Below are 23342 nucleotides of genomic sequence, written 5' to 3' on the forward strand. Positions count from 1 at the left end.
CATAGCCCTCTGTTGCGTCTAAATTTAAGTGTTGTGAGTAATGCCTCTAAGTCTGTGTACCCTGCCTCATCTCTCTCTTGACTGGACGTGATCTTACTAACGAAAATTAAACGAGGCTCTAAATAATATTCACCAACCAATAACAACTGTGCTATTGTCCTTGTATGTCAAAATAACTTATATAAACTTGTACTCGTTAACTTACATGAGTGACTTTTTCCAAGATCCATAAAATCATATTTGCCAAAGGTGTGTACAAGGAAGGGAGGAAGAGGAAGGTAGTTTGAACCTTAATCTAACTTACTTACTCTTCTATAATAATTAAAAGAAGTAGTACAGTAAATTCAGGATGATTCACAGATCCAAAACACGAATTATAATTAACAACCAATCTTTCTTTATCAAATCTAATCCACAGTGTATAATCCCATATTCCTACTAAGTAATACACAAATAAATACCAATTGTTATTGTAAAAAGTAACCAAGCTTCTCTCACGTGGTTGGAGAGGACAATGCTAGCGGGAAACACAGAAAAACTCTGGAGATTTTGCGAGAGGAAAGATGCATTAATTTTCCATACTATTGATATATAAATAACGTACGTATAAGTTCCCCCTAATATGACCAGCCTTAAGAGGACCACAATATACATCAACTGAAGATCAATATAAAACTAAAACAAAAAAAGTATCTATAAAAAAATACTCAGTACTTAGATAAAGCTGACGACCATATCTGTTAAAAGGTCAGATGGTGAAAAAGTTACTGAAGGTGATGAATAATATCGTCCTGATTAACTGTCTTTCTTAAGAGTACTTCCCGATAAATCATGTTGGAAATTGTGAACCAACCTTTAGATACAGTCAAACCTAACTCAGGCCACTTATAAATACTTATATTATCATTCAGGAAAAGTTTATGTCAAAGGGAGTGGTGCTAAGAGCTTATCACTGCAGTATATGTGTATTTTTTTTATCACGGGGGAGTTTTCCAATGAAGGATTAGCTTTGTCAAGTATTCGTAAAAAATAATAATTTGTGGCCCGATAGAAATCATATCTCTTTTATTCCGTAAAGTTGTTGCGCATTTACACACAAACACGAAATTTATTCTTGATGAAATTCACCAGCGGACTAGTACCATCGGTGATAAGAAACACACATACACGATACTGGTACCATAATGCTTTTTTTACCAGACCCAACGTATTGCCAATTTCACTAATACAAGAAGACATCTTTAACCAGAGACTCTTAGATCTGCTTCAACATTTTCTACGTTATACCATTCTTCCCCTGTTGTGAATATACTAAACCTCCTTGGTGGTGATCCTCCGGCCAGCACCATCTGTCGGATAACAAGCTACTGAAACAACTAAGACGTAGAAACATAACACAGAAGAATATGTATTTTTCTTATCTCTTAGATCTGATTTTGTTGTGGATTCATAGATTGGTCACAAGTACCCAACACCTCTTCACACTATAGGACATTAACTTGTGATGTGGTAAGAGAGGAGTGTTTACACCATAAGGAGCAGAGGACGCCTGGTGATAGTACGTAGTTAGCACTGTAGTGAACGATGACCTATGGATACAATGTATACGGGAGGAATAAGCAAAGAGGTAAACAGTAAACTCTCAAAAACCAAATGTGGGTCGAGACAGAGAGTCGTAAGTAACAGAGGTAAAAAAAAAAAAGGAGGGTACTCGTAAACAAGCACTGATGGTAACGAGGAAAAACAGTCTATAGGGTATGAAGGAGGAACACGACGTATCTATGGTGGACAAACAGACACAACAAACAGCTTCTGTGAATCGTCAAAAGGAGAAGTTACAAGGTTCACATAACACCCAACACATCTGTCAGCTAGACTAACAATATGATCAAGACAAGTACTGACATTATAATGGAGACGACAGTAAGGCAATAGGACGCGGCTGACGCTTCAGGAAGAATATAATAACTCAATTACCGCCATAAGTTGTTCACCAAGCTGCTCCTCTCTCCTCCACACGCAGTAATTTAGGACCATCTGGCAGTGTGTCACGGATATCGCTAGATTATCATACTCAGGATCAGCGATACTAAAGTGCAGGACCCGTCAGGCGATTAAAGGTAGGAAGGTACAAACACACACCTTCTGCTTCCTCCCATTAGTTACGCTTCTAATAGAGTCCTTAAGTCACATCTGGCCTGTGTCTTCGTCCCCCTGTTTATTTGACCTCTCTTCCTCCCCTCACCCTCACCCCCGGCCACGCCTGCATCACATCGTCCGTCATAAGCTGAAGAATGCATGTGATTGTGCAAAAACCAATCGCTCCCAGACTGCATCTTGAGCTTCCTGATTGGTGGATTGTGTCAGTACCTCGTCTGTCTCCATTACTTGATGGCCAATGATTGACCAGGGGGCGTGACGTAATGGTTCCCTCAAAGACCAATTATTGGCCGTCCTTCTCTTATATCCGCCAGGGCTTAGCCAATTGTTGCTTAGTGTCCGTTAATGATATTGTGACGCGTGTCGGGGGGATCTCTCTCTCTCTCTCTCTCTCTCTCTCTCTCTCTCTCTCTCTCTCTCTCTCTCTCTCTAAAATTGGAGTGAGTGAGTGACGTCTTAACAAAGGAAACGTCTCAGTGTAAAGACATCATCAAGTCGAAATCGTCTCCTGTACGGTGATCATCAACTACCATCGTCAAATTTCCCTCAGCTTAAAAAATAAAATAAATAAATAAACCTTCAGTGTTGTGGGACTAATAATATACTAAAACCAACAGTAAAATATCCACAACTAAACTAAAATTTCTCACAATTCACTTCCAAAAATATTGCCTTAAAAAAAATCTTTATTCAGTCAACTTTATTTATTTATCAGTAAAGGTTAGGTTAGGTCAGGTCAGGTCAGGTTAGGTTAGGTTAGGTTAGGTTAGGTTAGGTCAGGTCAGGTCAGGTCAGGTCAGGTCAGGTCAGGTTAGGTTTATTGTTTATTTATTCAATCATATTTATTAATTTCCTTAAAAACTTGTGTATCGTTTCAAACATTATCTTCAGATCTACTCTAATGTTTACCTGTTAGTCATTCAGTATATTAATCGATTTCGTATTCAATTTCCTTAAGCACACCTCAGATCACCTGAAGAATATCACCCCAGCTTATGTCACCTAAAGATTAACCACCCTAACGCGATCTGGGGTCAGACTAGACGAGATTTGGGTTAGGTTAGGTTAACATTAGGACCATTAATCTGAAAATAAAATAAACTAGGGGGTTAACCTTCAGATAATCCTTTTATTAGTTATATCTATTATTCTAGCACTTATTATCTAATCTATACTAAGCATCAACAACACACCACAATTACTCACAGGAGCTTGCACAGGCCAACCGGCCTATTGCAAACTCCTTATTTTCTTATGTTCTTATGATAGTAAACAAAGGAATATTATCACCTCCAAGTGTGTCAGGTAAAGTTTGTCTAGGTAATCAGTCTCTCACCTGAGTACAGAATTTAATTGGAAACATCTACATAAGAACATAAGAAAATAAGGAGTCTGCAATAGGCCGGTTGGCCTGTGCATGGCAGCTCCTGTCGAGAGTTACTACCACTCTCTATCATCCATGAATCTATTTAGCCTCCTTTTGAAACTTTCCAGCGTTCCAGCACTTACTACAAAGTTGCTAAGCTTGTTCCACTCGTCCACCACCCTATTTGTGAACCAGTTTCTTAATATCTCCCTCCTAAACCTAAACTTATCCAACTTAAATCCGTTGCTCCGAGTCCTATCCTGCTCGGATATTATAAGAACTTTATCTATATCTCCTTTATTGATTCCTTTCACCCACTTAAATACTTCTATCATATCTCCCCGCACTCTTCGTCTTTCTAGGGAATGCAAGTTAAATTTCTTTAACCTATCCTGATATGGAAGGTTTCTAAGTCCCGGAATCATTTTCGTCATTCTTCGCTGCACCGACTATAGTGAATTTATATCCATTCTATAATAAGGGCACCAGAACTGAACCGCATAATCGAGGTGCGGCCTGACTAGCGCATGATATAGTTACTTACACTTCTAGATATAAAACCCAATACTCTGTTTGCCTTATTTCGAACATTAACGCAGTGTTTTCTAGGCCGTAGGTCCGGGCTTACAAGTACCCCTAGGTCTCTTTCACAAGTCGACTTCTCTAGGTTGATGTTGTTAAGTAGGAAAAGAAAAGGGAGTAAGGAAAGGAGAAATGAAGGGAAAGAAGGGGAGAGGTAAGGGAAGAAAGAAGATAGGGGGAGGGAGGAAGGGAAAAAATGGGGAGAAAGGGAGGAGACGAAAGAGGGAAAGAGGAGAGGAAAGAGGGAGAGGGAGGGAGGGAGGTGAGGTAAGGTAAGACAGTGGACCGACAGGTGGGGTAATTGTCACCTGTTGATGATTGATCAGGTACTGCAGTTCTCACCCACCTATCATCCCTACCTCCGTTTATCACACCTATTCTATCCTATCACACCTACTCTGACTAACCCATTACCACACTTACTCAGCCCAACCCATTAGTACACTTACTCTTCCTAACCCATTACCACACTTACTCAGCCCAACCCATTAGTACACTTACTCTTCCTAACCCATTATCACACTTACTCAGCCTAACCCATTACCACACTTACTCAGCCCAACCCATTAGTACACTTACTCTTCCTAACCCATTATCACACTTACTCAGCCTAACCCATTACCACACTTACTCAGCCCAACCCATTAACACTTACAACCCATTATCACACTTACTCAGCCTAACCCATTACCACACTTACTCAGCCTAACCCATTACCACACTTACTCAGCCCAACCCATTAGTACACTTACTCTTCCTAACCCATTATCACACTTACTCAGCCTAACCCATTACCACACTTACTCAGCCCAACCCATTAGTACACTTACTCTTCCTAACCCATTATCACACTTACTCAGCCTAACCCATTACCACACTTACTCAGCCTAACCCATTACCACACTTACTCAGCCTAACCCATTATCACATTCAATCTTCGTTCAGTAAGGAAAAAAAAGCATAGAAATGGCAGATGAAGTGTAGACAAATGTGAAGTACTTAGTCTGGGAGATGTAAACAGAAAAACCGGATACCAAATGAACAACGATGTTACAGAGAAATCCGACTGTGAGAAAGATTTAGGAGTAATGATAAGTAGGAATCTTAAACCATGTAAACAATGTGTATTTGCTCAAAACAAGGCTAATATAGTACTCGGGTTCATACAAAGGAGTGTTAGTTACAAGACTAGTGAGGTCATCCAACTATATCTTGCGCTTGTGAGACCTCACTTGGATTACGCAGTTCAGTTCTGGTCACCGTACTACAGAATGGGGATAGAATCCATAGAAAGAAATCAGAGGAGAATGACATGACTAATCCCGGGCATTAGGAACCTTGAGTACAGAGTCAGGTTAAAGCATCTTAATTTGCACTCCCTCGAGAGACGTAGAGTGAGGGGCGACATGACAGAAGTGTATAAATTGAAGTCAGGGATAAACAAAGGTGATCTAACAAAGGTACTCAAACTATCCAACCAGGAGCGAACTCGTAATAATTTAACTCGAATACGCTGGACAGCTTCAAACTTATGTTGGATGCATATATTAGCAATAGGGGTTGGGTGTAAACGGGACTGCCCTGTATGGGCCAATAGGCCCGCTGCAGTTTCCTCCATTCTTATGTTAAGAGAAAGATGATGAGAAGGAGTGGGGTGGAGAGAGGTTGTGAGGGTGAGAACATAAGAATGGAGGAAACTGCAGCGGACCTATTGGCCCATACTGGGCAGTCCCGTTTACACCCAACCCCTATTGCTCATATATCACTACCATCAGCTAATCAGCTACACAGCCCAGCACAGCCTTCAGCTACACAGCCCGGCATAGCCCTCAATCACACAGCCTAGGACATCCCTCAGCCACACATCCCTGAGTCACAGCCGTCAGCCACACAGCCCTGAGTCACACAGCCGTCAGCCACACGGCCGTCAGCCACACAAGAGGTAGGTGCGAGCTACCTGCCACTGTGTGTTGCCTGACGCCATACTTATCCATATTTATGACTGCTACCATATAATGAGTTCCCCCCGGCCATTATCTCCGTATCATTACCATTTTTATTCTCCCGGAGCAGAGTGAGGACAACGGCATAACTCGTCTAACAACCCAAGGGTGTGAGCTTTATTGTGGAGCCCCAGAGAGATTTACGTCTTCCACCCCAGCCTTCCTCTGCTGGCAGCTGCTACACGGAATATCACACCCTCACTTCGCTACGTATATGTATAAATATTAGTATGTGTATTTCTTAAGTCATCTTCATATACCACTCCACTGCTACTTGAAGACCTCTCCTCTAGCATCCACACCCCACTGCCCTAAGGTTTCCCTGGGTATTAAACACGTACAAACTCCTTTTATAAATTCAAACTCACGGGGAAAAATTTTAATATCCATCCAGGTTTAATTTAAGGTGATAAACCCAAGCCTTCAAATTATAGCCCAATTTTCTACCGCCTTAATAGTAGGAAATTTCTTACAAGAGTATGCAGGTCGTATTTTCCTCAAACCACCTTAGCCATAGCGACAGCCTTAGGGATCGACAGTATGGGGCTTCCGTGGTGAGCGATCTACATGGCTGATCTCTGAGAATCAATCCATCATTATAAAGCGCAATGATGAGATGCAAACACCGGGTCTTAACGCTTAAAAATTCTTGAGTGAGTGAGTCCTGGACGATCTTTTCTCTAGAGACGATCACCATCAGTTCCCGCGGCGGGAGTCCCTCAGGGTACCACACTAGCTCCAACAATTTTCCCATTACAACATTTATGAGACCCTGGACATGATTAACTCGAGGAAGTGGAGAGAGCTGGTCGGTATTCTAGAGAACCAAATCACTATCCATAAACCACCCGCAGTACTGTAGGTAAGATGTTGGTCGACGCATGACACTGCTAACATGTGAATTCTTAAGAGCGAAAACATTAACCAAAGTAAATAAATGCTAAAAATAAATAAAAATAATTACTACATTTTTGTCTTTACTGCATATATTGAAATTTGATATATTCCTATAATATTATATACAAGTTAATTTAAGTTGGGGAATATTTATTGTTTTACAGTACCTAACCAGAGTGTAGAGTTCAATTGTAAAGGTAAAGTTGTATTATAGGAATGACAGGCTTGAATAAATCACGTGTTTACTTCACCTATAGTTCATCAAACGCAAAAAAATCATGTAAATATTATAATTAAATAAATAATAATAACTACAAGGAGGAAACATTAAAGCAGCATTTAATCCACGACACACACACACACACACACACAGAGCCGAGGTAGTGAACATATGATTAATACAGAGACCCAGTGATGGCTCCTGTCAGCTATCTTGGTTGGTTACAAAGTCAATATACATAATTTAGTGGTGGCTAAGTAAAAGAACAATTTACACCCATAAACTCCTTCGCCGTTGTTTATTTTTTTTTAGCTTTTTCTTCCTATTTACACTACGATCTTTATTTTCTCACACTACGAAGTTTCAGGTTTAGAGAGAGAGAGAGAGAGAGAGAGAGAGAGAGAGAGAGAGAGATCTTCAACTAGTAATATAATCCCGGTGAGCGTCCCTTAGAGCGACTACCCCATACCCACCTTGATAATTATTCGCCCACAGGTTGTTCATCGAGGCCTTGCTACCACTGCTCGAGCTGGGGTGAGTCTTCGCCCTGGGTGCTAAGTGTATTCATGACCACCAATGTTATCTTCCATTGCTTTAATTCGTTGACAAAAAACTATAATTTTTTCGTTTTGTTTTTTTGGCATTCTCTTTGTTTTACTGTAATGATGATCCGTTCGAGATTATTTTTTTTTTGTAATTGAATGGTGAGATTTGAGTGTGAAATTGTGAATGACGAAGATGTTGCTGTAAGGGACTATGTACATTTTCAGCCTGAGGATGATGGGCTGGTCCTGCCTCCCTGCACGCATACAACCACTCACCCTTGGGATGTAACACCCAACAACTGCCTGCGTCTGTTTTACGGATGTACTCACTCACACACTCACTCACATCACACACTCACTCACATCACACATACCCTAAGGACAAGATGATGATACGACGCCTTTGGTGGATGATTCACTCACTCACCCTAAAGACAGAATGGTGAGACAGCTGCTTTTGTGGATGATCTCACTCACTCCTTAGGTTAACTTTTATGTATCGTGAACTTATTAATTTGAACAACAACAACAACAACGATGATAATAATAATAATAATAATAATAATAATAATAATAATAATAATAATAATAATAATAATAATAATAATAATAATAATAATAATAATAAACATCTCATTTCAAATAGAACTTCGTCAAAGTTTCACGACCAAAACAAATGCTAACCACAGATAGACATTCACAGCCAACACCAGTGAAGAGCCTGGTATCCTGACGGGGTAGAAACTCACTCCTGGGCTACCTCGCTTGACTGGCCTGCAGGCTGAGTGAGAGAGGTAGATGAGTACCCTGGTGGCTCGGCTCTGTGACGGACACCCACAGTACAGAGAGCAAGAGGAGGTTCTATTTAAAGGTTTATGATGATATCTCTTATAGATATTATCTCTCAAGATGCACCAGAGATTACCAGGAATATTACCGCTGTCTCGAGTGATGTACCGGTGTGGTGAGAAGCTGCAGCTTATCTGATGTTATCTCCTGATCGCTGGTAATCATACGAGGGATTATAAGCTGTTACATATAACGCAATACTCCGTGAGAGACAGATGGAGGTAGATACATAGACAGTGGCAGACAGATAGACAGTGACAGACAGACACACAGACAGACAAAACAAATAAAGGCAGACAGATAGACCGACCGAGCGGGGGAAAAAATATTGAAGACAAAAACTCCCATTACTTCCGGTCCTCCACCTGCCTGCGTCCCCCCGGTGTTAACAACTGGTGCTGCGGATCAGCTTACCCTCCCTGAGCCATCCGGTAATTCTACTATTCCAATTACCTGTTTATAAGACGAGGCAGCTCTCAAAACCGGCCTCTAGTACACACCTCACCTACTGCATTGTCTCTACCGCTTAATTCACTCCAATGATATCCCCTGTCGACCCATCTCCCTCCCTTCCTTCCTCCCTCCCTACCTTCCCCCTCTTTAGTCGTCTTCCCTCCCTCCTCTTTAGTATCACGATCATAACATTCTACTTTAGTCTGTATGCTGCCCCGCCAAGCACCTATATTCCTGTGTGTTCTTCGCCCGTTGCCCTCACGCTTCACCACTCACTCACAACTTACCGAGTGTTTTTTTCTTCTTTTCTTTTCGCCGCTGAACGACTTTACCGTTGTTGTATAAATGAGGTTGCCGATAGCATCTACAAAATTAGGATTTGTGCAACAGCGATGTTATCAGGCGTGTCATTAGAGCGTCTCCTTGTCACCCCGGAGTGTAGCCGCCCCACCGCTCACTGCCCGCGCACCTCTGGCTAGTCAAGGCGCCCACCGCCCACATATATGGCTAATTGACGAGTGCAAGATTTACTCCTCCACCACACCGGGCAAGGTCAAATTGGATTCTCGATGGTTGACATTTACTTTCCCGTACACATAGATAAAGAGAAATTATACGGGTCATTGTTTATTGTAAATAAATACAGTATTTTCTTAAAGGCAATATACCCCTTAACGAGATGCTACACTTACCATTGTGAAGGTAAAGGCGACCATCAGCTGTGTGGATGCATGAGATCGCAAACAATAGACACCACGGGCTATAAGACCTTACGCACAAATCTCAACAAGGTCTTGGCCCGAACTTGATCCAATCTTCTTAATCTCACAGTGGGGCCGCAGTAATGACGATTTCCCTAAAATGTATTTGAAGTGATCAGCACTTTGCCCACCAGCAACTTGCTCACAGCAGTCCCGGTGCAATCAACTCATGTCAGGTGAAACGATATTGTGGGACCTGGATAACGAATTTCGGTACGAGCTTTGATGTGTGTAAGACAATTACGTTTTGTTCTTCACTCGAGGTGTAATGTACGTAGTGATGAAGCGATCCCTAAGACTTTATGTGCCCATGGCTATTAAATTACTCGACACTGGCAGCATCAGTTGTTAGAACAGACTCCACTATAGAGCGTGTCTCCTTCGCTGTACCTGTAATCTGATGCCTTATAAATTATACATCTTATGGCACCGGAAAAGAGCCCCCCATTAAAAAAAACAAATACAGGAAGAATTAACGCGTTCACTAAATTAAAAAAACAAAATCAGAAAAATCAGAAAAATTTCAGTACGACAAAGTTTCTGGGAATGTCTTGTTGAAGCCACGACGACAAGTACAGTACAGTGGGTCAGTGTATCACAGTCACGGACCAAACCCAAGGTAAGATACTATAGACACAGCTAGCGACAGGTGAAAAAATGGAGAGAGAGAGAGAGAGAGAGAGAGAGAGAGAGAGAGAGAGATATCCCAAAACAGATCAAACTTAAGGTAATAAAAATCTACCTGACAATACTAATACAATGTTCCTCTAACCACAGTGAGTTATTTTATTACCCACCCACGCCTAGTGTACCACAACCCCGTCACCCACGCCTAGTGTACCACAACCCCGTCACCCACGCCTAGTGTACCACAACCACCCTCACCCACGCCTAGTGTACCACAACCCCGTCACCCACGCCTAGTGTACCACAACCCCCTCACTATAACCCCTCATCCTCCCATTCAGCGGTGAACAACCCCCCCCCTAAGCGTGTGACTGTGCGACGTGCAGTAATTAAGAACAATGTCTGAACACGACACGCCCTCATACATATAACAAGCACGCCCACCCCACCACTACTGACTACATGGCCGCATTACACCAATATATATATAAACAAAATAAATCTTAAACTCTTGTAATGTTAATGGTGATTTTTTTACTATACATTAAAAAAAAATTGTCTTTACGTAACATACTATTACCAACTTTCCTGGTCCCAGATGTTTTTCTTTTGTTTTTTATCTCGGGGTCTTTTTGTATATTTACTTATGTACACATACGTATTGTTTCTCTCTTTTATACCTGAGCCAGTGGGCCGCTGCACAGTAAGGATGACGTGTGACTCCTCTCCCTACTGCTGCCATTCACTACTCAGGTGCCAGTGAGGTGTGGCAGCCTTTGCGTCACGACCCCCAACACCCATCTGACACGCTCGCCGACCACGAAAAGAATTCCCTTAAAATTAACACGCTTTTATTTTTACGAGACCCTAACGTGTACACTTTTACCGTCTTATCCAGAAACATCATGCTTTGTCATCCAGCTGTGTTCTGACGTCTCCTCACAACACTCGTCGTGACAACGTAAATGTCTTACGTTCTCATGTCTCTTCACAAAACATAACCACACATAAGTATAATAAATAAACGCTTTTATACCAACCTCTTGATACAACAAAGGAGACAGAATTGCTCACAAACTGCGTAAACCCACACATGATAAAACAACCCCTCAAGCGCGAGAAACACTATCAGTCAGATCAGAAACAACACCTACATGCAAAGGAACATCCATCACTACACCTCAACTGTAAGCCCCACACAAAGTATAACTATCAAGTGTAGCATAAATCACTTCCAGGTTATTTTGTGCGCCAGGGAGTGTTTGCGGTCGATCCTATAATGGAGAGCCAAATACGTGACCTCTGGCAGCAACCTTGTGCCAAAACTCCATCGGAAAACAAAAATTTATAAACTCGTAGATATGTTTGTCATAGGAACCATTTTTATTTTCCCTGAATGTTTATACGCTGAGGTAAAGAAAAAAAGAACCGCGTTTGTTAGTATTTTCAGGTAGCCTAAATTTTTTACGTGTCTTTTGTTAAAACTGTATAATAGACAGACAGACAGACAGAGATAGAGACAGACAGGCAGAGACTAACAAATATATAGTAGAGAAAGCCTTAAGGAATAAACATAAGAGAAGCGAAAGACATTAATAGTACTACACTATCACTACTATTAACACCAGTAATACTACTATTACAACTAGTACCACCACCACTACTTCACTTTTTTCTTTTTCTTTTTTTTTTAACGTGGCCTCCAGCCTCCCCCAATAGCCACACCTTCGCCGCCATTTTATTACCTTAAAATTAAATATCCTAATACATAAGTTGCTATCCTAGCTGTGTTGAGTTAGTTGAGCCGCAGATCTATGCGGCATTCAGTGACTGTAGCCTCATAGTCAATATCTGCAACTATTGTCGCCTTTGGGGCCGATGCTCTCGTTCCCCAGAGGCAGAGCAAAGCCGACCTCAGGAGAGAGAAGGAGAGTCGAAAATCTCATCCAGGCTGTAACATAACTAACATAACTTCTGGGCTACTGCTTCTGTTCGGATAGCACCTCCGCGAGTCTGGCGTAGAAGCATCTTGCACTTCTACACTACTACTACTACTACTAGTAATGCTGTTGATGTTACGGTTTATGCTGCTATTGATACTATTAAAATTATTTCTAACACTATTAATACCATACTTCCCATAGTTTATAGTGCTCAATAAACATTCCTGAGAATATGCAAGTCATCATGACTCAGCGCAATCCTTACGAAACCTCCTGGGAAATATTCTTGCATAATTCATGTTGAATGTCAACCTTCACAGTTCATTATGTTGGAGTACTGCTTCATTTGAGACTCTGTGTGTGTGTGTGTGTGTGTGTGTGTGTGTGAAGGTTAAAGAGCCATTGCATAAGGTGAGTACAAGTGATAGGCAGAATAGAACATTGCTTAATACATCAGCTCTCAGGTCTGCCACTCTCCAGTACTTCCAAACATTATAGCCTTAAGGTGTAGACTTTAGACTGTAGGGAGTGGACTAATTTCTTCACACAAAAAAATCCTATTATGATTATTTCCTAAACGTGTCCACTATAACTCTTCTGAAGCACTATGACTCAAGCACCTGACTCTCCACTGTATACTGAAGGGGTAATGGGAGAAAATTTCGTTGCTTATTTTGAGATTTTTTGAGAGAAGACCCATGATGACGTCGTCTCAGAGCTCGAGAATTGAAAGGCTGAGAGTCGTAATGCAATGATGATGAGGAGGAGAGCGATTGGAGGCTTCCTCAGTAACAGAAATACATGAACAAGTGATTGGAAGATTGGTACGAGTATAATCTTGGCTCCAATCTTCACACGTGAGATATATATTGTATAAAATATAGTTAAAATTCTCCATATCAATAACCTTTTGGTATAAGCACACACATATACGGTATATCTATCTATTTATAAACACAACTTTAACGTATATTCTGATGATATATATAAGATGTGAATTAACAGTGTCGTTTACAAGACCAAAATCCATACTGGCACGGCTAAATCCCGCTGACAAAACCGCAAAATTCTAGATAATTTCCTTCCCACTGACGGCACACGAGCTGGACATATATATGCCTGGAATCACAACTGAGACACCAAACACAGGGAGATTATTCGCGGTTTACTTGACTAATGTAATGTATAAGCTCTTGAGAGTCGTCTGTTTAGTCTTCTCCAACTTCCAGTGCAGTTGAGTTACAGCCCACGCCCCCAGCCTTTTCTAATTCATTTTGAGTGTGTGTGTGTGTGTGTGTGTGTGTGTGTGTGACTACAATTTTGTACATTTACACAATACACATCAAAAAAAACACAAAAAACTTTACATGGATAAGAGTCGAGTCACAACCAGTGTTCACGGTGGAGAAGTAATGATTTCAGTGTCACAAGGCCGGAAACACTTATATTAACTGATGAAAGTAGCCGGAGAGAGGGAAGGCGTGGCTGGCTTGGCGTGTAGGTCAGCTGCGTGTGGCGTGTGTACAACCTGTGACCACTGTTATGGCTCGTGAGTAAGTTGTTCTGGTGTCATTTTTCCTCTAATTTATTGTGTTATTGTATGGGGGATAAATAGATAAAATATATATATTAAGAAAACAATAGAGAATGGAGAAAATAAAGTTAGATATGACAAAAAGAAAAGCTGTTGAGGCGGCTGATGCAACACGCACACACCACAACCTGACACTGTGTACTGTGTGCCGTTCCCAGTTATAGTAAACTCTCTCTCTCTCTCTCTCTCTCTCTCTCTCTCTCTCTCTCTCTCTCCAAGAAGAGAAATGATTACATGATGTTCTCAAGGTTCTAAAAATATAAGAACTGGGATTATTTTTCGTTGATACTCAGTGCGTCCAGACCAATGTGACGTTAGTGAAGGGGTGAACAGTTTGGAGAAGACACCAGAGAGAGAGAGAGAGGAACTGATGAAGGGAATAAATATAATTATTTTTTTCCTGATGAATTGGTGACTGAGGAGAGATCAGGACAGAGGAGAGAACACACACACACACACACACACACACACACACACACACACACACACACACACACACACACACACACACACACACACACACACACACACACACACACACACACACACACACACACACACACACACACACACACACACACACACACACACACACACACACACACACACACACACACACACACACACACACACACTTGGTTGCTAGAGTGTGATTAGAGAAAAATAATATACATTTTTTGTGATTTTTTTTTTCGTAGCCACAGTTTTCGTCAGCGATGATAGTGGGGTGCTGTGATAGACTACACGTGTCTGTCTGTCTGTCTGTGGTCATCATCTGTACTCTCTCTCTCCCATGTGTTATGTATTTCATCTTTTAGTTTAGTGTTTCATTATTGATTTTGTTATTAATACGTTTATGTTATTTATTTATTTTGCTTCCCAAATTCGGTAAAATATCAGTGGTAATAATTATGATAGGGAGGTGGTATATACTGAGTGAGTGAGTGAGTGAGTGAGTGAGTGAGTGAGTGAGTGAGTGAGTGAGTGAGTGCGTGAGTGAGTGAGTGAGGGAGGCAGACTTTACGAACGCCAAACTACAACGAAAATGAAAGTCTACCATTAGTATTAACCAGGACGGGGAGAGGAGAGGGAGGGTGAAAGGGAAGGGGAGGGGTAAAGGAGAGGAAGGGAGGGGTAAAGGAGAGGAAGGGAGAGGTGGGGGTGGAGAGGGGAAAAAGGGGAGGTGGGGGAAGGGGGAGGTGGGGGTGGAGAGGGGAAAACGGGAGGTGGGGGAAGGGGTAGGTGTGGGAAGGGGGAGGTGGGGGAAGGTAATGCTTGACTCACCGTAGCCTCCACCATGACCCAGATAAGTCCTCCTTACTCCACCCTCCACACCTCACACTCCATCCTCCACACCTCACCCTCCACACCTCTCACTCCACCCTCCACATCTCACACTCCACCCTCCACACCTCACACTTCACACTCTAGGCACCACACTCCACTCCACATGAGTTACTCGGCAGCTCATAATCAGTGAGAAACAGTTTTACAACAGTCAGTCTCAATGTTTTAATTGATGTTATAACTGGAGAGACTGGAGTAATTGATGATCATGACACTTATAAGTTACTGGGTAAATAGTACGTGACAGTCTGCAGAGGAAAATGACTGGGAGAAACCTCACGGCGGTCTATGGAGGAGGAAAATACCGCTGACACTCTACTGAGGGACATGACTGGGGTGGGTGTCATGACACTCCCGGGTGTGACCATGACTGGGGTGGGAGTCATGACACTTGGGAGGGAACATGACGCAGGCCACCGGTTCCGCCATCACGCGACAATATATTACTGCTGACGAAGTATCCGGCATGAGAGAGGGAGAGTGACAGCCTCACGTCCCTGGCAATAATCCTGCTCGGCATGCGGAAAATGTATGCCTGTTGTCACCTACGGCGCGCGCCTCAAGTACTCAGGGCCACTACTACTACTACGACTACGACTTCTGCAACTACTACTTCTACGAGTGTTGCTGCTGCTGGTACCACCACCATTACTACTACCAATATCACCACCACTACTATCACCATTCACCACCACTACTACCACCACCACCCACCACCATCACTACCAGCACCACCACCCACCACCATCACTACCAGCACCACCACTTCCAGCATCCCTTGGAAACCCAGAGCGCCCAATCACCGAGTGAAGGATGTTGATTTAGACACAATCAGTAGAAAATGAGAAGTTATTCTGGAGCCACGAAAACGCAGTCGATGAAGGGCGAGGAGGTGGGCGTGGCCGCGAGACACTGTGTACGGGAGCGTGATGTGAGCATGACCCCGCGCCTGAAGGATGTAGATCAAGACACAATTCGTCGTACATTATGAAGTTATTTTTGACAGTGGCCACGGAAGCTTACCTGACGAAGGGCGGGGGGAAAGAGGGCGTGGCCGTCGGTATTTGTGTAGAGGAGCGTGGAGGGGTGTGGGAGGGAGCGTGGAGGGGCGCGGGAGGGGGTGGAGGGCGGGAGGGCGGGGAGGGGGCGTGGGGGGGCGTGGGAGGGTGGCGTGGAGGGGGGCGTGGGAAGGAGCGCGGGAGGGAGCGTGGAGGGAGCGAAGGGAGCGTGGAAGGAAGCGTGGAAGGGAGCGTGGAAGGGAGCGTGGAAGGGAGCTTGTCTCTGCCACAGTTACACCTAAACCTGCCCGTGACTGAATGTATTAGCGACGGAGAGTAACGCGTGCAGCCGACCGAGATAACTTCTACATCTATCACCGCTCGGCAAGGTTACCACACACACACACCCTTTATTGTGAAAATCCAGTTCTTTTGTTACGTATTATACCTCGCTGTGCCTCATGCTGGTCTTAAAGTAAAGAAAGTATCCCTCTAATCGTACTTTATATAGAAGTTCCATCATTATCCTCAATTCATGACTCTTCTATGGTGATATGAGAAGTTTTATATATTTTTCTGACTTACGTGACAACTGCCCTTCCCCGACACAGAAGCAGATATTAGTAACGTGAGAAGCAAGAAGGTGAATCACATAAGAAAACGCCGGTGGTATCCAAAAAACTGCTAGCTCTCCCAACACGCCATATCACAGGCGCACAGTACCGAGAGGCCTCTAACAAGTGTCATGAAGATAATATCTGTTATATTAATTATGAGGAGACAGTAATACGAGTCTATACAAGTAATAACAACGATCTTAGTTAATACCTTGATTTTGGACAGAAGTTAAAAGGACACTGAGGTTCATCTGACTGACTGACTGATATTTCATCGACAAGATCTAAATAAATTGTCGGACACGAAGATACCTCACGTAGCCAACTCAAACTACAAATAGTTGTATAAGTGTTCATAGTAAGAACGTGTTGAGAAGGGCAGAGGTTAACAGTAGCATTATGAGTACAAATCATATCCCCGGCATCTTTCTTGTTAACACCGAAGAGTTTTTATCACAATGATCGCTGTCACCTCGGGGATTCTCTACAGTTCATTTAACATCAGAGATTTTAAAAAGGGTAAAAAATTATGCATATGTTTACGTCACTTGTTTATCTGGGATGAGTTTCAGCTATATATCAGTGGCTTGTTGAACACTCACTCTTAACCACTTTATTCATCACAGGTTCGAGAGAAGAAAAATTCAGATTTGTTCTTCAGTCAAGAGTATGATTTACAGAAGGGTGTGACGTGGGGCAGTCATCCAGGTACACTCCCCTTCACTAGTGCGTTTACAGGGGCTCCTCAGGTTTTGTGCAGTGTGGCAGGGTTGCGTCTGTTTACAATCGACAGAAGGAAACTCGCAATAGTAACACACTATGGAATCACACTAAAACAACATTAAAACAAATATCTCAATAATAATGATGTATGGAATGATTATATAATGAGCCCCTGTAAACGCACTAGTGAAGGAGACTGTACACCACCCCTAAAGATAACACCCCATCCTGCTCTCTATAAATTACTGTATGGGGTAGACCAATTTATCCCAATACTCAAACGATGCAGGACCAAGGGGTAACCTGTATTACGGGTACAGTAGTGTAGCCTTCCTGAATTATGTATCCTCACAGCTCTTATTTTTTTACAGCAATTAACAAAACTGTCATATCTTTACAAACAGAGACAATCTTTCTCTGCCTTCTTATCAACCATTTTATTATGCTGACTTTACTAAATAGGTAACTGTGCAAGAGACAGCCAGATGCTTCCTCGACCACACAACCCACACCGAGGAGAAGCGTGTAAGGCGCCTAAGAACACAGTGCCTCCATGAAGAACTGACAGTGTGGATGTAGAGACGTGTGCTGATGGCTTGTGTAGTAAAAGGAGAGGCCTGACTGACTCGGGGGCGGCCAGAGTCACGTTCACCTGCAGCCTCCTGGGATGCGTGGAGTGTCTGGGTCGAGCATTATCCCACCACGCCTCGCCACACCCCGGCACCTCCCCCGCCCACTACCACCACCCGGAGGAAGACCTTGTCACCTATCGTTCACAATAGCCGAGGAAATAAAAGAACGATGTAGTATAAACAATCCTGATATTTACAAATTTAACAACATTGATCCCTCATAACAATACATATACTTAACGTATTTATCAGTTGTGGAAAATATTAATCTAAGTCTCATGTGATCACTGACTTGTATAAATATTACTTCTTGTTATAATACATCATTCATTTTTCCATTTAACACTCAAGGACGAATTCTACACAACTCTCACTTTCTGTTTTATTCCCTGCGTATTATTCCGACGCCACAGGCAGGTTGAGGACCACTTTTGTTTTTACATATAGTGTCTCATAATGCCTCCCTTTACCGTGGTATTGTGTCTCTATGTTCATTCATTACTTTACTTTCCAGGTCTTACTGTCTCTTGTTGCCTCCTGCAGTAAATGTAGATATAGTAATCGACCAGTCTCTATCTCTCTCTGTTTTTCGTGTGTGTGTGTGTGTGTGTGTGGCGGCATCTTGTGAGCGCAAAAACATTAACACCGAGAAATGTATTGATATAAATCTTAGTATGCAGATGAATCCACCGAGCTCTCAGAGGCAGTCAGTACTCCCTATTTGTCTCCAATATCTTAAGGACAACGGCTGACCCTAGACCCTTGAGATCACCAGGGTTAGATTAAATAGAGTCCAAGGCCTTTAACAGTGATCAGGGTCTTCCTGGATACCCTGAACACCTTAGGGCACAAAGAGAGAGAGAGAGAGAGAGAGAGAGAGAGAGAGAGGTCCCTCATATCACATTACAACAAGATCAGTTCCGGGACACAAACATCTTAGTTCAGTTTTGGTTACGATTAATCATCAGCATGATTTACACCTTTCGTGACCTGACTGATAATGTCTCCCACGCAAGGGATGTTTTACCATGGATGGTTTAACGCAGTCTGTGGCCAATTCTAGCTCACATTTATTATATTTTGCACTAAGAAATTATTTTATTTTATTGTTAGACATAATGTAAAAACGCCTAATAACTCGTACTCTAACTTAGTACAAAAACGCAGAATAACTCACCTACTAAATACCTAAACTACCTTAAAAAAAACTATCTCTACTTAAATTACGTTAGACAAAATGACACAAGGGACGAAGGATTTTGACAACCCTACCGAGACAACAGGCGTCACAGTGTTCCTTCTGAAACTCATCGGCCCCTTCAGATACAGATATTTTTTTGATCGACTGTAATATAATCTACAGAACTTCATGTTAATTTAATTCACTTCCTCTTCAGTATACAATCAAGAGGATGGCCTCCCTCACCTGCTAAAGCTCACAGGACCCTTACCTTAATGACAATAAACACACCTGTAGTATTTACACACACACACCCCACGTTTTTATTAATGAAGTGAAGAATATTTTACAATGGACATCTGGTTTTGAATTGCGTGAGTGAGCGTGTGCGTGATTGTGTGTTTGTGAACGTGCATGAGTGTGTACGTGAATGTTTGCGTGCATGCAAGGGCGCGTGAGGAGAAGATCTTTAAGGCATGAGAGTGGTAGACGAGGTAAAACTACTGCCCCAAAAAAATAACAAAACGATATGAGGAAAATAAAACACAAAACACAACGAAATTAAAAAACAAAGATAATTACAAAAAAAAAGACGGAAAAATAAAGATGAAAAAGATATAGACAAAGACGAAAAAGTACAAGAGAAGAAAGATCAGGGGATAAACATGAAGACAATATACGGGACAAAGAACCGTAGAGAGAGTGTGACGTTTTGTAGGTTAAATAACAACACTGATGGAGGAGGAGGAAGCCCTTCATCCCGTTGAATTAACCGAGTATTTACACGCAGTAGTTATGTAACAGTGGACAACACGAGACGCAATAAACATGGGTCATTAGATAATTAGAGGAGCGGGGGGATTAAGGGAACAGGGGGAGGGGGGTTGGGGGAAGAGGTGAGGAGGAGGTGGGGGGTGGGGAGGGGAAAGATGGGGAAGAATGGGTGCGGGAGGAGGGTGGGGACGGAGGGGGAAGAGGTGGTAGGGAAGAGGTGGGGGAAGAGATGGGAGGGTGAGGTGGGGGAAGTAGGGGTGGGAGGGTAAGGTGGAGTCAAGGACCTATGAGAAGGAGTGTATAGAAGGGCATGAGTGAGGGCGTGAGAGAAGGAACTGGATAAGAGCATTCGGTTGGGCGTGGAGGAAGGGATTCAAGGGAGCTAATAGGTGGGCAAGGGTGGGAGAGGCAGCAGGGTGTGGGCTAGTGTGGGCGTGAAGGATTGTCGAGGTAGAGGGACTGAGGGCGGGAGGGCGTGAAGGACGGGGCGTGGGACACAACCTGACACAAACAATGCTTATCATGTCCACATCATCATTAACCTGTAATTGTTGACGATGGTAATATCTACCTGAGTTACTAATTGTTATTACGTCCGACACACACACACACACACACACACACACACACACTACGTACTGTGTGTATTGGATAGAATAGATATATATAAGTAGACGTACTATTGGTGTGTTAGCAAGTGAGGAGTGAAGGAAGGAGAGAGAGAGAGAGAGAGAAGGAGAGAGAGGGAGAGAGAGAGAGAGAGAGAGGGAGAGAGAGAGAGAGAGAGAGAGAGAGAGAGAGAGAAGGAGAGAGAGAGAGAGAGAGAGAGAGAGAGAGAGAGAAGGGGAGGCAGGGAGAGTGGATGAGGTGCGTGAGAGGTGCGTGTGAGAGGCGTGTTAGTCGTCGACCAGCGTGAAGATATGCACCAACTGTCTCCCATTTTCAGGAGATTCAACAAAAGACATCTTGCATAACAATGAGTATCTGGATAAACACGCACGCACGCACGCACGCACTCAAGGCACACTGAACACCTTTACCCTCCTGAACAGATACATTGCACTCACCTAAACGGACAGATGAAACACACTGACCCTACATGATACTGTCGCCCATACCATCCTCCTGGCAAAGCTTGAGCATTACGGCGTTAGGGGCTTATCCCACAATTGGTTTACCTCACATTTGTCCAACAGAAAGCAGTATGTCTGTTATAATAATCATCAATCTGACTCCTCATCAATTTTGTATGGCGTCCCTCAAGGTTCCATTCTCGGTTCTGTACTGTTCTTGTTGTACATAAACCATATAGTCCACGCCAGCACACTCGTCAAATACAACTTATTTTCAGACGATAGTAATCTCTAGGCCAGCATATCGGACCTCAATTCTTTGATGAGAACTATGAACACTGAATTGACCAAAGTCAGAACCTGGGTAATACGTAATAAACTGACCATAAATCTCGAAAAAAACACAACACGATCTTTCACAGAAGGCAAAACATAACACCACTGTAACTTATAATATAGATGTAAAAAAATAATAATAAATAAATAAATAAAATAAATAAATAACGAAGTGATAACCGTATTAACATACTGATATGTTCTTATTACCACCATGTCATGTGTTCTATTCCAAATGATACTAAATGTTACATAATACTTCCTTGGGATAAATGTATAGTATATATCAGATGCCTACAAGAGAGCTCAGGTTCTCAACTGGCTCAGCCATGTTAATATTGTTATTATTATCCACTCTGTATCTGTGTTCTTCTGGCTAAATAAACTGTTTCAATATCAATACATGAGCCACACTACCACCACATGAGGCACACCATCACCACATAAGCCACACCATCACCACATAAGCCACACCATCACCACATAAGCCACACCATCACCACATAAACCACAGCATCACCACATAAGACACACTGGCACCACCAATACTGAGGCACACACCGGAACACTACACTAACCTTGACCACAAAGGGGCGACATGAGAGTGAGTGTCAACTGTCCAAATATGTTTCCCTGACAGTGAAGAAATAATATGAATTAAAAACAAAAGCCACGAAAATAATAATATTAATAATAATAATAATAATAATAATAATAATAATAATAATAAAAGTATAATAATAATAATAAAAGTATAATAATAATAATAATAATAATAATAATAATAATAATAATAATAATAAAAGTATAATAATAATAATAAAAGTATAATAATAATAATAATAATAATAATAATAATAATAATAATAATAATAATAATAATATTAATAATAATAATTGTTTCCTGTACACTATTAACACCTTGAGTACGACAGTAATCTCTTCAAGTACACTATAAATTAATCAAGCCACTGAGTACGAGGCCTTAACCCCTTGAATACGATGACTTAATCTACTTGAATTGGCCCACTTAGTAAGATGATGACATAACCCCAGTAAGTACAATGAATTAGTCTCTATGAATGCGATTATCTATCCTCTGAATGTCATTGTACTCAAGTTAGGTCATTGTATTTAAGAGGTTAGGTCATTGCACTCAGGAGGTGAGGTCATTGTACCCAAGAGGTTAGGTCATTGTACTCAAAGGGTTAAAATCTTCTGCTGGTATATTGTCCTTACAAAAACACGAGTGACCAAATTATTACTCCCTGGGAAAGACGTTTTCATTCAGTTATGAGAGGCGGACATTTAGCTGACTAACGCAGACCAAAATAAAATCTTACTTTAAGAAGAAGAAGAAGAAGAAGGTTTCTGAGTTCTTGGGTAGAGTTGGACATCCACGTAACAAAGTTATTGACAAAGTTGAATGTCCACATAAAACGATATTTTAATAGATAGTAACTTAATATAGTTTTCTGTGTATTGTAAACGAGTGAGAGAACAAACCCAATTATAAGAAAAAAATATATAATGTTTACCACTATGAGTTACCCTTGAGAGGTACAGTAGGTAGGGGTGTCGGAGGTGAGGGAGATGAAAGATGTGGGTGTGGCCCGGTGTGCCAACACTGAAGCAGGTATATAAGCGGATGGGTGCGTGTGT

This window comes from Homarus americanus, unplaced genomic scaffold (genome assembly GCF_018991925.1).
Source record: "Homarus americanus isolate GMGI-L3 unplaced genomic scaffold, GMGI_Hamer_2.0 scaffold34427, whole genome shotgun sequence".
In the NCBI taxonomy this organism is placed as follows: domain Eukaryota; kingdom Metazoa; phylum Arthropoda; class Malacostraca; order Decapoda; family Nephropidae; genus Homarus; species Homarus americanus.